This window comes from Eulemur rufifrons, chromosome 9, assembly GCF_041146395.1.
Source record: "Eulemur rufifrons isolate Redbay chromosome 9, OSU_ERuf_1, whole genome shotgun sequence".
Taxonomy (NCBI): domain Eukaryota; kingdom Metazoa; phylum Chordata; class Mammalia; order Primates; family Lemuridae; genus Eulemur; species Eulemur rufifrons.
This window is the reverse complement of record NC_090991.1, coordinates 31,262,160-31,280,377: the sequence shown is the minus strand read 5'-3', so window position 1 is coordinate 31,280,377 and position 18,218 is coordinate 31,262,160.

Sequence of the window (18,218 nt, the reverse complement as noted above, 5' to 3'; positions counted from 1 at the left end):
AATCTGGAGGCATCACATTACCTGACTTCAAATTACACTACAAGTCTATAGTAACCAAAACAGCATGATATTAATATAAAGGTGGAGACATAGATGAATGGAACAGAATAGAGAACCCAGAAATAAAACCATCTACCTATAATGAACTGATCTTTGACAAAGCAGACAACAACATACACTAGGGAACAGTCGCTCTATTCAATAAATAGTGCTGTGAAAAGTGGATAGCCACAAGAGAAGAATGAATAAAAATGATCCACGGGATGCTTTTCAGTTTCCCTTAAAGCCAGGATGAGTTAAAATATTGAATCACTTAAGGACCACTCCCTGATAAGAAATTCATTTTCCATAGTAGTCTGTCTCTTTCAGTGTAACTTCTTATGTATTTTAATGTTGGATTAAAAGACAAGCATATCTGAAGCTGTATTGTGTTCCAAATTAGAAACAAAGCAGTATAAGGATTATGTTTTTAGTTCTCCACAAAGAATCAATCATTCCAGTAATAAATGTCAAACTCTCTAGTCTTTAATTCCTATAAGGGAAGACACAATCGAGGCTTGAGTTTACCAAATAATCTGATAGAGTGTGTTTTTATGTGTGGCTGACTCATTTCATTCTTATTAGAAACTCACAGCTTTATCTTAAACAGTCATCCCTAAAGAAGATTCTTAACAGAGAAAAAAGCATGGCTGGCCCATGAATTATTTGGACATAACTTTCATGTTGGTATTGTTCTATTTTTTTTTTCATGATGGAAAACAGGTGCACTATCCTAACTTACTCACATTGGCTCCTGCTTGATCCCTAGATTAGATTTTTTTCTCCAATCCCAAAAAGCAGAATATGTTTGACAGCTCAACAATAATAGGACAGTGTACACAAAATTAAATTGAAGGATGGTTAAGACAGTTCTCATTTCAATTTTGCAAATGCTTTTGTGCAAATGAAAAGAAACTCAGAGGCCACACACTATCACTTCATGAGAGATCTCATGGAGAAGTGCTTGACTTTATATTCTAAGCGATGCACCTCTTAAAGACTAGTGCTATGAAAGAGCCACTGAATAACCATAGATATTCTTAGAATCAAACTGCATATATATTTTTAACTTTTTATTGTAGAAAATTTTAAATATTTATGAAAGTGCAGGCACTAGTAGATTGAAACCCCATGTACCTATGCTCAACTTGAACTTGTGGTCTACCTTGTTTCGTATTTACTCATATCTTCTTCTGACCTTGGATATTTTAAGCAAATCCTAGACATTATATTATTTCATCCAAAAATATATCTGTAGATATTTCTCAAAGGTAAGGGATTTTGTTAACATAACCACAAGACTTGTTATAGCTAACAAAACCACAATACTAATTGTGGTTAACATACCTGTAATAAATTCTTAATTTCATAAAATATCTAGCCAGTATTCAAATTTCCAGATTGTCACACAAACACATGCACACACACACACACACACACACACACGCACATATGCATATATCCATACTACCTTTATATTAAACACAATTCAGAAAGGTTCATTTATGATGATTAGTTGAGATGTTTCAAGTACCTTTTCATTTATAAGTTCGTACTCCACCATTTTATTTTCTCCGCAATTAATTTGTCGATGAAATTGGGTTTGTTCTATAGTGTCCCACAATCTGGATTATGCTGATTGTATCCCTGTGGTGTCAACTAATTCTTTTTTGTTCTCTACATCTCTACATTTCCTGTAAATTCGTAGTTAGAGCTTGAGGCTTGATCAGATTTTGGTTTAGTTTTCCTTCCTTTCCTTTCTTTCTTTCTAGAATACTGTTTGCATGGAAAAAAGCAGCCTTCGGTGATCACTGGCTGGCTCTATTGCTGACCTCAGGTGTCATCGATTGGAGGTAAGATGTAAACGAGAGGGTGGATGAACAATGATAAGCATTCCCCACTACAATAGAACTACCAGCCTCAGCTAATCCCACACCCTGAAGTGCCACTTAGAACTTTTTAGGAAGCCAGTGTGAATATCAGATTCCAAGGTGTCAGTATAAATTGATATACAGGGATCTCACACATGTGAACTGAGGCAGGCCATGTTTGTTCTGGTCTAAGGGAGCTACTGTTCAGAACAGTAGACAAATTATGACCAGATCTTAGATCTACAATTTATTAGCTATGTGAACAGAAGAAAGTCCTTCCTCTATAAGTAAAATTCTATTTATAGTTTCAGTGGTTCCTGTGAGAATTGTAAATAATATTGGGAACAAATTGAGATGGTTGCTTTAGTTTCCAGTGGCTATGACAGTGCCAGTGTTTTTTTATGGTAATATTTCCTGTCCTTCACCCCACACCACCAGAGTATATATGTATTTTATCATGAGATATAAATGGGAACTGTGCCGTTTCCCTGGTTATGGTAATTGTTCTAAAAATAGATACCCAATCCATTCTGGACTAATAATGTAAGCTTTCTTACATTCTCCTAACAACAATTGTTTTAGAACAAAATCCACGGGGTCTCTACTTAAAGATTTTTCCACTTCTGTGGAGTGAGGGTGTGGAGAATCCTTTTTCACCTGTGACAAAGCTGGGGGACATGTAAGCAACTTTATATCTCAGTACCTTGGAGAAAAATCAGCCCTCAGTCACAGAGGAAGAAGGAAACAGGCAAAATAATAGCTGTGAGAGATAAAGAAAGTCTGGTGGAATTTTATCACTGATTGTCCAAGACTTAATCCTGTTTAGTTATGATTCAATATATTCTTCTTTTTGTTTAAGCTAGTTTAAGTAGGATTTTTGTTTTGTGCAAATAAAATAAAAGTCCTAATATATAAAATACCTAGCACGGTATCTGTTCAGCTAAACTTCTACAAATTGGTTGCTATTATACACAGCAGTGCTTGTTTTCTGCTGAATGTTGTTATTATTAGTAATAGTTCATGCATTCATACATTTATCCATGCCTGACTATATTAATAATCATGTTTGACTGCCTTCTTACTGTCCTTCCCTCACACATATTCTAAACTGAAAACTTCTTTGAGATCCATCGTATAATACCCAAGCACTTAGCTGAGTGCTCAAGAGAGCAAGAACACAGTAAAAAGAATCACTTAAAGTGAATTACACTCAATCCTTGAGAAATAGGAAAGGTGAAGCAAAGTTTCCTGAAGATTTTAGTTCTTAGCTGCTTCAAATTTCCCCATTGTTATTTTACAGTGAAGTTATACATAGTGTCTAGCACTGACAGGAACCCATGGAAGATAAATTTTTATTAATACAAAGTTGAATATGCTAAGATTGGAAAACTTTATCAACTTTATATAGGGTAATTAAGAAAATTCTGTGATAGCAAAGCTTGCCAGTATTTCTGTATTTATTAACAAACTAGGTTATTCAGTTTAATGGGATTCTTTAAAGTTATAATTATATTAGCAGACCTCTAACAAGAAAATTAATTTTAAATAGCAATTTCGGGTTGTACTCTCCTCACAACTATGAAGAAACACTTTAAAATTATTTCAGTTTTCCTCTTGCTTTGGGAGAACACTTGTGCACGTGTGTAGAAACAAATATGGAAATTTGTAGTTCTTGTATGTTCAAGAACATGTAGAGAAACATTAGACATATTCCTCTTTTTTAATATAACCTGCCTTATCTATCAGTGGCAACTATAGTTATTTTAAATAAGCTTTTAAGTCCTAAAATTGCATAAATTTGAATGCATTATTTATAATTTATCAGGATTCAGGTGAATTGAATCCCAAAGTTGGCAAAGGGTTTTGTAATTAATCCTGATTGTAAGAGATAAAATTCATCATAACATGACTCTCAATCTCTTTCATTCATTTTCTTTTCAATTGATGAATAGAGTAGCCAAGGTAAGCTGTTTTCTCCTCCCCAACATCCTGGATCATTATCTGCTTACTCATTTCATTTGGTATTGAACAAGTAGGACACAGTATATTTTATCAGACACTCTAACAAACATTCTTTCAAAAAATAATATTTAAAAATGTCTTTGGAGCCAAAACATACACCTCTGGGAACCACACACTACCTCTTGTGTCGTTAAGATTTAGGGCTATTTTTCAAGTCTGTTTTCTCTCTTGCTGCAGGCAGCAAGAACTCTAATTGTTTACCTTCCAGTCTGTGGTTCTTGTGATTCTATTTCCTCAAAAACTAGCTCTGAAGCCACATGGGGTACCCCTAGATCCTCCTTTCTGGACGGCCCCTGAAAGCAAACCCAAAGTTCCCTCTGGGAAGGGAAGGTGGGGAATACATTCAAGGAACAACTAAAACAAGAGGGAATTACAGAGCTTTCAGCAAGTTATAAAACTTATTGTTATCATGACTCTTAGATCCAGTGGTCTTTCTGAGATACTAGCTTTATGTGTAGATGGATTTCTTTTAGCCAATTTTATCCACCAAAGAACAAGACCCACCCTTTGGTTCCCACCGTCATTGGATTTTCTTTAAAAAGGCCAGAGTAACAACCCCCAAACCCAAGACTGACACCCTTCCCCTGTATACACTTTCCAGGCATGGCTCTTTATCCAGGGAAATCCACCCAGAAACCTACAAAGATGCTGAGGATTTAAGGCTTTATCATACCACCCCCAGACTATTTGATCATTTAAATTAAAGTTTTCCTAAAACTTTCCTAAACAAAGGTTAAGCAAAGTGAGCAAATTAAGAGGACAATTTCAGAAACTATGATAAGAATTTAGAAGCAGGTGAGACTTTGGTTCCTGGCAGATCATTTTCAATCAATAGGAATGTTCTTAAAAATCCCTGGAATTTCTTTAAAATGCAGATTTTTGTTGTATTGATCTGGTATGGAAACTGAGATTCTGCAGTTCTAACGAGCTCCCAGGTGCTACAAATGTTGCTGGATTTGAGATCACACTTGAAGGAGAAAGGATCTAGATGGCATGGGTAGCAGGAAGGGATTGATGAGCCCACAGGGATACATGAGAGACAGCCATGGATTCCTGCTCTGTGTATATAATGCAAACCTCCTCTTCTGCCACTCACATGATGGGGAAGTTTTTCTAGGAATGACTGATGAGTTACACATTGCTGGATATAATCAACTAGGTGAGATAACTTATAAAATGCTGTAGAAAATAATTCATTTAATTAGATGAGAAAAAAAACCCATCCTTCTTGCATGCTATTAAAAAAAGAATTTAATGGCTAAAGACTCAAAAGTGTTGAATAAACTTTTTAAACAGATCTAAACAATTTACTACCCCAAAGCAAAGTGGGTTTTTTCCTCTTTTGTCAAAAGACAAAATTACAACAAAGTTATAGATCTAATTGTCTTTTACTCATGATGTATGAATCTGGCAGCCCCCCATCTACAGAATAGAATGAGAGCTTCCACTAGGCAGTGACCAAACAGTGGGTTTTGTAAGGTGGGAACAAGGAAACAGAGCAATAGAAAAAAAGCTGATCAGTTTGTATCAGATTACTTCAGGTTACTTTCTTTGTAAGGGTTAAAGCAAAGGGGACTTTCTTAATACACTGATGCAGGTAGACTGAAATTTCCTCTTTTCAGGAACAACTAGTCTGTTTTGGAATCTATCTCCTTCATTAAAATTTCAGTTCGACCATGGGGCATTTAATATGAGTGACTCCATTTTGGTTTGATCTAGTCTGTTGGGTTCTAGTGCAGGAGCTCAGTCCAAAACAATGGCATATTGCCCAATTTTGCAATAGGCTTACATATTTATTGTATAAAAAATTGAAAAAATCTGAATTCTGAAAACCATCTATCCCCAAGGGATTTGGAAAAGAGACTGTAGACTTGTATCAATTGTATATGAAAATGAGATACCTTAAAACCTTTAAGGTAATTAATGTTTAAGGTAATGGAAACCCTCATAATAATATTTATATCTAAAACTTATCTAAATATTTGTTTGCTTGTTTTGGCTAGAAGAAAAAGAAAAAAAATTCAGTTGGCATCTGGCCCCAAACGATTTTGCTGTTTCACAATAATTTCTAATAAAATAAGATTTATACATTATAAAATGTAAAGGTACTGAACGAGAATTTTGCAGTTATTCTGCAGAAATTATGTGGGTATACACTAAAGCTATTCCCAGTGAATATCAATCACTACTGTCCCCTTAAGCAAATATTGGTCTCCACTTCATATTAGTCAATATTTAACCACTCATTTAATAGAGTTTGATATTTGTCTCCACAGTAATCAATATCTATTTAATATTTATGGAAGGAACAAAAGAAATAAAGAATTACAAAAGATGGTTTTTCTTCTCAACTATTCACCTCTTATGAAACTATTGACATTTAAAGTAATTTTTCCAGGTTTATTGTTAATTTTTAAATTTAATTCTATGATGTTTAACTCTCTGAATTTCCCAAACCTTTTGTCTGGCTTGGAATTTTACAACACATAATATTTATTGCAGAGAGTAGGAAATAGATACCTTCACTGTCCAAGATAATGACTTACTAAAGCAAAATTTTTGGTTGATTCTAGTTTGTAAAATTCTGATTAAAAGTTGTAATATTGATGATTACTATCATCATCAATGATGATCATTAACACTGAAGGAGTCTTGAATTTATGTAAAATGGGATTCTGCTCAGTATAAATGAGATATTAAATATGTAAGTAAAAGAAGATTGATTTTTACATGTCTTTCATGCCAGTGTGGTAAATTCACATATTATAATACCCACGCATATACAAATACCCCAGATCTCACTCACACATAACATTGTCAATGTGTCTGTCTGAAGTTTAGAGACGTAAATTATTGTTACTTTGTTTTAAAGTCAACGGACCAACTATATAAAATCTCATTGAATAATTTTTAATCAATTATTGTTCATTACTCAGGCTTAAATGAATAGCATCATCAAACCTTACATAGCAACACGAGTTTTTACTGGGATTTAAACCCAGTAAAGCTTGATGGAATAAATACAATACTAAGGATTATTGCTAAAAATTTAAGGAGCAGTAATGGTCACTTTTTAAATATAAATATTTAATATTATCAGTTCCCAAAAGGATTGCCATGCATTATTTAAAATCAAAGTCATAGAGTTCTATAGACAAGATCTAAAAATTTATGCAGAACACTTGTCCTTTATTTTTAATAACTGGAGGAATAATGGCGTCATGGTGTAAGGAAAACAAAGTGACTCAAGGAAGAGGAAAATAACAAAACAAAATTTAACACCCAAACTCACCAGCTCATCAGTATGCCTGTTGGCAACACTGTTGACAACTTAAATCTATACTCACTTAACTCTATACTCAACAGATCACACCTGTGGTATTGAATTCAGCTTACACATAAATTAATGCTCATCTTAAGAGGACAGGGACAAATGGAAAAACAATGGAGAGGAAATTCAACATGCTTGCTTGGAAATATAAATGGTCACGGGTCACAGAAGTATATGTATATCATACCCATTCTGCAAATCTTTAAAGTGATCGAGGTCCTAAGAACCATGAATTTCCTTAGCAGTCATGGTAGTTTGCTGGATCACAGACCTAATATTCTGCCATCCCTGTAGCAACCACTCAACACTTCCTTTTCCAATATCATTATGTTGATGGTAATTGATTTTTCTATTTCTACCATTTCTGCTGTATCCCTTGTTGTCTGTTTCTCTTTACCTGTCTTGGCTAGCTCCTGACAAGTTTCTTGTCAGTTTCCTGGCTAATCAAGAATCTCGATAGTAGAGGAATTTCTCATCACTGATTACATATTTTCAGTCTTCCAAGATATTATTCTCCTCTTCATATTTATGTTATCGTCCTTTGAGAAACATAGAATAAGTTGTCAAGAAATTAGAAAAACTTTACCAAGTTTGGATCAAACATCCGTTTAGCTGATTTGCAGATTAATGCCTATAATACTTAGGAGAGTGCCTGGCTCATTCATTACCCATTTGGTAAATGAATGAATGTGAAACACTCTTACTCCTAAATAAAAATAGGTTTCTTCTCAGGAGACTCCTTTAAGCCCTAGATTTTAGTATATCACCTGTGTCCTCTCCCTTTATTCCAAGTTTGTTTATTGGAATGTTTCCAGGGAAGACCATCAGCCTATCATCATTTTTTTTTCCTAGTGGGAATTCTAGGTTTTGATAAAAAATAAATTTTCCATGTCAGCCTTGTTATTGCAGAGCTCCAAATGTAGACATGTAGATTAGCCCATGTCCTTTTGTTGAATATATAAAGAAGGCTTAAAGGAAGTGAGGGAATGTCTAAACTGAACAGAAGAAAAGATTCAGTAGGGATATAGTAATTCCCTAAGGTGGGTTTTTAAAGATGTGTCTTCTGTAACAGAAATTAAAATTAACCTCTAAAGGACCAAGAAGTGAAGAATTAAGGCTGATCTTCTTCAACAAAAGCTTCAAGGGCATAAATTTTATAGTAAATTCAATAAAGAAATTCCTAATGGGTTAAAGATTTCCAAAAATTGTAGGGGAAATTCATACAGAAAGATGGTGGCACTATAGATTTTTATAAAATTTCCTCATAACACAGACAGAAGAAATAAACTATTGAAAGAAAAATATGAATGATATTTTAAACAAAATTAAATGAAAATAATTTCCCTGAAATCTCAGGCATAAGATCTGGCCAAAACATCCACCAGCAACATGTTCTGTACAATACCAATCACTGTGTAATAACAGCATAAAAGCAAAGGAAGTAAGAAAGGAATAGCATTATGAACCAACAAACTGCCATCCCTATCGAAGAAAATTGCATTCAGAGTAGTAATCTGAGGGGATAGATTTGAGAGCAAATAGCAGCAAGTACAAGTTGCAAAGTAAGTACAAAATGACAAAGAGGAAACATTGGACAACTATGAGACAATCTGGGCATTATAATGAAAATTGTAATCAATTTAAAAAGGAAATAAAAGAAAATCCAGGAGCTCCATATAATAGACTTCCTCTCTTGAAAAGGAGAAAAAAGGGGAAGGTAGAGGAGACAAAAACGAGGGAGAGAAATAAAGCATAATTTGTCAGACACCACTGAAAGTTTCTAGCACAACCATTCATTACACTGAAAATTCATAATTAATGGAAATTAACATTTATTCTGCTTCCCTGAGATATATATACATATATATATATATACACACACATACATATATATACATATATATATATTTCTGGGTTACCAAATAGGTCTAAGTGAAAGGGAGAAGTTCTATTTAAAAAAAAATCTAGGTAATAAATGCACAAGGAAATACAGAATTATAATGTAGAATTATAGAATTAGAAGATCACAATTTTACAACCCTGAATTAAATACAATCAGTTGATGATGTGCTGGGTTGTGTTACGTTAACATCGCTAAGACTAAGCACTTTGCTTACCAGAATTCTCTTCTTTGTATGGGTCCACATTAAAGTTGAGTAAAAGAGCAATTTTAGAAGGCAATGTGAAGGACATCTAATTAATTTCAGAGGGTAATTGTAGTTAGACATGGTGACAGACAGATGCAAGTAGCCTGGCAGGCCACACATATCCTAATTGTCCTCAGCTTTGTATCCAGCTCACCTTCATAATTGCTAACCTGGTGATCAACAGTGGCCCCAGTTTCACCATAAGGTGTTGGGCTGTAGACCCATACATGGGAAGGCTACAGAGAAGCATGGTTTCCCAAAGACTCCATGACCTTTCGCTAAGCCCTCTTTTCATTCATATCCATTGGCTATCCATACTTGACTTCTGGGATATTCCTGCTATAGCTTGGCTGTTTCTTTGGTCCTGCCACCATCCTTCCAGACTGTTACCTTTTTATCTCCTTCCTCATTTGTGTAGGTCACATTCCTACACAATATAAAGCCAACTGATTTTCGTGATATTTTATTTAAATCAACATATACAAAAGATTATCACTTCATCATGTAATCAATGTAATAATGAGATATTTTGTATTTTTTCCATAAGTCTTTAAGATCTGGTGTGTTTTACATACACACTCACAGCACATCTCAATTTAGACTAGCCACATTTGTATGCTCAATTACCACATGTGACTAGCAGCTAATGTATTGGACAGAGCAGCTCTAGAGAGTAGCTATTGAGCCATATAGCATAAACAATCTGCATCTTGCATATAAATAAAATTCTACAATTACAAATTAATCCCAACTTGTTATATCATAGAGAAATATCAACCATAAAATTGTGCTCAGTTTGGAAATATTACCTTGTTAGAGGTCTGATTTCAACCATAAAAAGCAAAAAGGAAGAGAAAATAAGAAAATAACAATCGTTTATTTATTGAACAATGACTGTAACAAGGGCATTTTAGACACATTCCATCTAATACAGCAATTTCATGGTGCAGTTACTGTTGTATCCCTATCTTATAGCTGGGGGAACTGAGGTTTAATGAAATTTTTAAATTTGTTGAGATCACACCCCTGGTGAAATTTGGGGAATATAGAATTCTAAATTGTCTGATTAATTCCCAAAGAACTCCCTCTGTGACATGAGTGGTAAAAAATCATTTTGTTTAGACTAAAATAGGGAAAGGGGGAAAAAAAGCTGAAAAGTTTATTAACTGTAGATACTGAAGAAATGATAGCGTGATAAGGCAGGAGACAGAGCATAAAGGACTAGGAGATTTTCTTAAATCACTTTAGGGTTCCCATCTATTTCACAGAAGATTTTTTCACCTAAAGATTTTCTTCAGTCCATGTTTGTGTGTGCAGGAGCATCTATAATTACGGAATTTACTCCATCTTAGTTAAATTTAGAATGGCTTAATGGATGGTTCTCTCTGAAGCTTATTACTGTATACCTAAGGTCATTACAATATTAATGGCTTCTTAGAAAGGAAACAGTGTAAGACTACTAATAAGCACCATGTTTTATGCATATTTTATGCTAGTCACTTAAAATTTATAATGCATGTTGCTAAAACATTTATTCGATATTGATAGCTTATTTTATGCCACTTCTAGTTGGTATTACAAATATATTAAATGGCTAAAATGCATATGCCCTTTCTATCAACATTCACTTAATGTTAATGCTTTCTAAAACACTTATGGAATAAGAATAGCCACTTTGCATTCAAAATCATTTATTAATACCCTTTACAGTAAGCTGCAGATTCATCAAATACAATATGTTAATTCATCAACATTACTACACAACATATACTGAGAAGAAAAGAATAATGTGAAAGTCTGCTCCACAAGTTAAAATTATGATTTTTTAAATTGGGCATGATTTCTCTCCTATAGTATCCACTTAGTGAGCCAGGGGCCAGTGAGAGTATAATCTGACTTGTGTTATCTGAATCCTTGAGTCTTGTTCCTTCATCTTTTGATGACCCCAACCACAAAGACAAATAGAGTGACAGTCAGTTTTTCCCCAAATGGTAGATGCTTTGATGAAAGTTAATAATGCACAGAGATGAAATAAACACTTTAGAAGTATTTATTATTTCCAAACATAAAAAAACTTAGAACACAGAAATAGAAAAACAAAAACGAATGATTACAAACAACAAAATGGCTTTGTGAAACAAAGAGGATACGACCATAGGGTGGAAATAGAGGCGGGATTCAGAAGGAAGGTGATATTTGAGCTGGATCTGAAAAATGAATTAATGAGAGAGGGAATGCACAAAAGCATTCAAATAAGAGGAAATAGCATGCATATGAAAAAATGATAGCCTGGTTTGTCCAAGAATGGCAACTCTTGAGTCTATCCAAAATGTAGAGGAAAGGGAAGGAAACTAATTAGAGATAAAACTGGATAGCGAGACTGCTGCCAGAAAGAAAATAGTTTTGTGTGCCCCGCTAAGCATTTTATCCTATTTGTAAGAAGGTGAAATTAGCAGTTTTAAAATATGTGACTAACATGCTGAGAGCTCTGTGTTTGTATTTATGATAACTGGTAGTAAGGAGAATGTGTTGGAGGAAAGACAGATGAAATGCAACAATACAGTGAAAAATGATATGGCATAAATGAGATGTATTCCAGAGATGTATATGTTGTAGATATACATATTATGATCTAAGTATTGGGCTCTTTCATAAGGAGTCATGAAAACATCACTTTGGAAATACGAAAGAAATCAATTTCAATTAGGTGGGTTAGGAAAAATAAGGTAGATTTTTTTTTTTATCTGAAAAATGCTCATTGTTTTTTACAATGTTAGTGACAATGACAGAAATGAGAAATATGAAGAATTCAGGATAATCATGTGTAGGAGAGCCTACCTATGCCATGAGCAGTTAGAGATCTATGCCAAGGATGCTGACATTTTATTTATCACAGTCCTACCAAACACTAATCTACTTTGGATTAATTGCTTCCAAAATTATATTTTCAATGTTGAAGCTGCAGTCAAATAATTAACTATGTGACCATTCATCATATTATGCTTTAATGCCAAAGAACATTATGAGCAATGCATATTTATCAATGTTCAAATTGTAACTCAGTAGCAATGCCCTGTTTACTATTATTATTATTTTAAATAGTATTTTAACAACTGGCATCCAAAAATTTTCCTTTTAATGCTGTCTGCATGGGAATCAGGCTGATTGCGAGAGGCCAAAGATTCAAGATAATTCCATCATAAACACCTTTTGTGATCAAAGCTGAGTGTGATGTGGAGCTTCAACTTGCCGTAAACACAGGACAGATTTTCTCAGCCTTAGCATTATTAACATGGATGATTCTTTTCTGTGAGGAGTGTTCTGTGCATTCCAGGGTGTGTAGCCACATTCCTGGCCTCTCCAGAGTAGATATCAGTAGCACTCACTGATAGTTGTGACAACCAAAAATGCTCCAGACACTGTCCAGTATTGCCGCCAAATAGGGGAACATTAAGACACACTTACACTTGAACGCTGCACCAATGAAACGACCCACCATGTGCTTTACAACTAATTGTTAAATTTTCTGAAGTAAAGAGCTGCAAACAAAATTTAAAAGATCCCCTAAAATAATATTAGCTAGAACAAAATCATGAATATATGGGGATAAATCTTGGTTTTTTTGCTCATTGGTGAAAGTGTTCAATTAATCCTTATTTCTACACATTCATCTGAATCACTGGCACAATTAACTCCATTATTTTGCTAGAGTAACCAAAAACATATATGTCTTTATCTATAAACCTTTTGATAACTAAGCCCATTCTATATTTCCATATTCAAAGGGATTTTTACAAAACTAGATTCATATTAGTGTGCAAATTCTATGTTCTGTAACTTTCCCACCTACAAACTGGTAAACAATAACTCGTTTTCTATTTATCTGGCAGGAGGCAAGGGGTAAAATTCGAGAAGCCTGCCTTACTAGACTCTCTCCTAAAAACTTCATAATCATTAATACAGAAAAAAAGCTATAAAATCTGAATTGTCTTCTTCAAAAGTGGAAAAATATAAACTATATTTTGAAGAATAAGAAATGGTTAACTGGACTATAGAGTAATGGTGGAGTGAAGAGAAGTAGTGTGATTCATTGAATTAAAAAAAAAATGTCCTGTATACTCAGTCTACTTGAATTCTACCAAAAAATAGAAGGGACGGAGAACCTGAAAAAGCAGGGAAAAAGCTATGGGCAATGTGGTATGCTGGGAACAGTATAGTTTTCAAATCCTAAATCTACTAATTTCTAGCTGAACTTCTGGCTAAAGCCACCAAAATTTCTAGATATCAATATATTTAGTAGGAGATGCTATTGCCTACTTTCATATTTGTTTTAGAAATTGAAATAATAATAATGATAGCCAACCCTTATCAGACACATCTAAGTGTTACATGTTCTCTAGATGTTCTATATGTAATATCTCAGTTACTATTAATAACAACCTACTGAGGGAGACATCATTATCATCTCTGTTTTACAGAAAAAGAAACAGAAGCAAGACGAGGTTGCACATCATAGAGAGATTTAAATTTAATCAACTCATTCTTTAAAAAGTAGCTTAAACATTAAAATATGCTTTTACAAATGCTGTAGAAAAAACTTACACAGTTGGTTACCAATCCAACATAGTTCTCTGCTTTCAACTCAAAAAATATGTGCAGAAAGAGAAATGATAATAAATTTATATAAATACATGAAGAAACTCAGAGATAGGAGCAGAGAAAGTCCAGGTCTGCTAATAAACATATAAACTAAATTTACCATTTCTCTCTTCCCCATTTAGCTACCTAATGCTTAGTGATTTTCCTTTTTTTTTTTTCCTTCTCCTTTGAGCCCTACCTTAGTTCATGTCTCCATAAATGTTTCCTTTCTAATTAATTCTGCATATTGCTGCTAGAGATTTCTAAAACGAAAATCTGATCATGCTAATACCTTGATTATATATCCTTCATAAGTTTCCTTTGGCTTCTGGGATAAGTTTAAACACATCTTTTCATTTAGCAGTTTCTAGTTAATTTGGAGATTTGCATATCCTTAGATCCAGTAATTTCACACTCAGGTGTACATCCTAGATAAGTTCTCGCATATGTGTAGAAGGAGACAGCCACAAAATGTTCAATGTCCCATTGTTTGTAATAGTGAAAAATGCTAAATGACCTTAATGTCATTTTACAGAATAAGGATTAGAGACACTGTGATTTATCCACATAACAAATAAATAAGTACTATAGAGCATTTTATTTTTATTTTAATAAAAAATAAAATATATATTTGTGGTAGACAATGTGATGTTTTGAAATATCCACACGTTGTCAAGCTAATCATATGAATTATCTTACATATTTATTTGTCATGAGGACACTTAAAATTTACTCTCTTATCAATTTTAAAATATGAAATACATTGTTATTAACTATGGTTGCTATGTTGTACAATATATTTCTTGAACTTATTCCTTCTGGCTAACAGAAATTTTGCATCCTTTGACCAACATTACCCCAATACCTCCCCACTTCTCTAGCTTCCGGTAACCACCATTGTACACTCTCTTTCAATGATTTGACTTTTTGAGATTTCACAAATGAGTGAGGTCTTGTGGTGTTTGTCGTTAACCATAATGTCCTCCAGGTTGATCCTTGTTGCAAATGACAGGGCTTTCTTTTTTTTAAAGACTGAATAGTATTGCATGGGAGATAGATATCACAATTTTAAACAGCATTTTAAATGAATGAATGTCTTGTGTTTATATAAGAATACAGACTATTTTAAAAAAAATAGAGTAATAGAAAAAATAATATATGCAGTATATCACTACATATCATCTACAAATAGACAAAATAATTATATATTGTGTAGGATTACATAGTTCATACAGAAAAAAATTGAGATAATGATTCCCTGTGGTGATGAGAAAGAAGGAGGTGAATAAACAACTGTACATACAGGGGGCTTTAAGTGTGTATTTTTTATTTCATTTTTAAGCTGGGTGTCAGGAACATAGTGTTTATTACAGAATACTTGAGATCTTTTGCATACTTTAAACAGTTAATAAAAAAATGTAAATCTTCTCTACAAAAAAAGCAACTAAAAATCCACCATGGATTGATCTTTATCTATTTTTCCAATATTACTTATTGACCATCTATTGATGCTTGCCCTCCAATCACAATGAGTGACGTAGTACAGTTTTCCAAACACATCATTCTCCCTCTTTTCTGTATGGCCTTTTTTATACCATAAAAACTTTGCATTTACGTTACTCCTATTTACTTGTTAAGGCTCAGCTCAGAGCTCTCAAACCCCGGGACCTTTTCTTAATGTCTTTAGTCTGGTTAACGACTGTGTTCTGATTTCTCATAGCACCATTTCTACTTCTGTGTCAGCCTTAAAACAATTGCTATTAGTATTACCTTTTTGCTCACACTACATAGCATAGGCAGTGGAGGTTGATGAGGGGCCTCTGCTCATCCTTAGCCACTTAGAGGCCCAGGTGATGAGGCTACAGTAGTACCTGCACTTTCACCTTTCACAATTATTAATACTGTGGCAGGAAGAAAGGGGAATGAGAGATCATGGCCTGACCCTTAGAGCCTCTACTCAAAAGTGACCAAAATCATTTTCATTCACATTTTTTTTTCTGAATGCAGCCACTCAAATGGCTTCTGCTAACTTCAAAGGGAATGGGAAAATGCAAGCTACTACAAGGTGACTAAATGATGAATACTGTTATGTGGGAAATATGTGAATACCCCTAAAGACCACCATTGCTGTGAAATTTCTTATGCGATATTGTATTAATAATAAATTATTTACTACTCCTGTGCAGAAATCTTGTCTTAGCTCAGTATGTCTACCACCTCACAAAGACACATTCAAAAGAATATGTGTTGCCTAGTTAAATGAACAGGTCTTCACTAAAATATACTACTTCCAGATGGGATATACAGAAAGTAATATTGCAAGTGAGCATTAGCGTTTCATTATTGGCTAATTTTTCTGACCATATCCTTCTTGATTGGCTGTAGGGTTACCAATGTAGAAATTTTCCAAGCAGAACATATTTATTTCAGTCTTCTAACAAAAGAAGAGGAATCTCAGCACCTATTCACTTTTATGTACCTGCCAGATATTTCTTGGAAAGTGATAAATCAGTCCAGTCTATTAGAGCCAATTTCTTCAGTTTTCTAGGCATAGATATTCACTGTAAAAATCTATACTTTAGAAGGATTTTCTAAGGTGGTTGTTCATTCCAAATCATAAGGACTCATTCTCCTTGCAAATGATTTACCTATTTATCATCCAGACAATAATGCAAATAGAAATCCAATTTTTCCTAAGACTTATTTTTTAAATATATTTCCTTTTATACATTGATTTCAATAAAAGTGATTTTAGTATATTGAGAGGTAGAAAGGTATACATCATGTATTTCCTTTTCTTTTTTCTCCATTAAAGTGCATCTTTTGCATTTTACTATTTTAACTCTCTGGGGAATTTCTGAAACTTGGGCTAAGTACTCTTGTCACAGATAACTGACCTAATATGTAACATCACATAAACATAAATAATAAGCATCAACTTGTATCTTCACATTGAAGATTAAATGTCACTGGCATTTATGAAAGCACAACATGCGAATATCCCAAGCTCTCATAATGTGAGAGTATCCTAAACTCTTAGTATTTACAAACTTTTCAGCCTAACCCTATTGATCTAGCAGCAAATCCCGTTTTCCTGTTCCTTAAAAACATAATCACAATCAACTACTGCTCACAGTCTTCAGCGCTCCCCCTTGTGGTTGAGGCCACCAACATCAGGGCTATTTCAATAGTATTCTACCTGTTCTCTCCACAGACTATTGAATGATTCTTTTAAAATGCAATTTAGTAACATCACAGTCACAACAATCCTTGGCTTAAAAGTCCTTCAGCATGGCACACAGGATCCTGCATTACCTAGCTCCTAACCCCCACCTTCCTACATTCTCTGTGCTCCCACTCTGTTTTCTTGCTTTTCATTCAGTGTATCTTTTACCCCCTTGTCCCAAGGTCTTTGCACCTGTTTCCCCAACCTAGGACACTCTCCCTTCACAGATCAAATGATTAGTTCTCTCTCTTCTTGCCAATCTTTCCTCAAAATTTATACTTTCAGAGGGGACTCCTCAGATAACATTATCTGAAATTAAAATATCATGGCATTCTCTATCCCCTTATCCAGCATTCTTTATATTCTTTTTATTTATCATCACCTAATATCATATTACATAGTTGATACATGTGTATGCACATACATATAAATATAAACATAAAATTATTATTTTCATGTCATCACTAAAATGAAAGTTATATAAGGCAGGACTTTTTGGTTTTGTTCACCAGAACCTAGAAGAGTACCAAGGACATCTTAAGTCTTCAGAAAATATTTGTTGAATGAATAAATAAGTAGCTAGATAAACTCTTACAAAGTAGAAGAGTTAGAACTTCATTCGCAAGGAATTTCCCCAATCTTTTATACTACCATTCCTTGTACTTATGCCAGTTATATTAAGGACTGAAGTTGCAAGTGACCCAGGGATATAATTCCATTAATGGTTCTGACCTAATCAAGTGTTCCTCCTATGCACGGGAGATCAATAGGGTTTCTCCTTTTTCCTTTCTTCCTTCCTTTTTCCTTCCTTCTTCCTCCCTTTCTTCTATTCTTCCTTTCATTCTTTTCTTCTTCTTTCCTCTTCATTCACTGTGGGCATTAAAACTCCTGAGACTTTTGATCTACATAGCTAAGTCTACCATCTCAGGAATGTTCTACTGTAC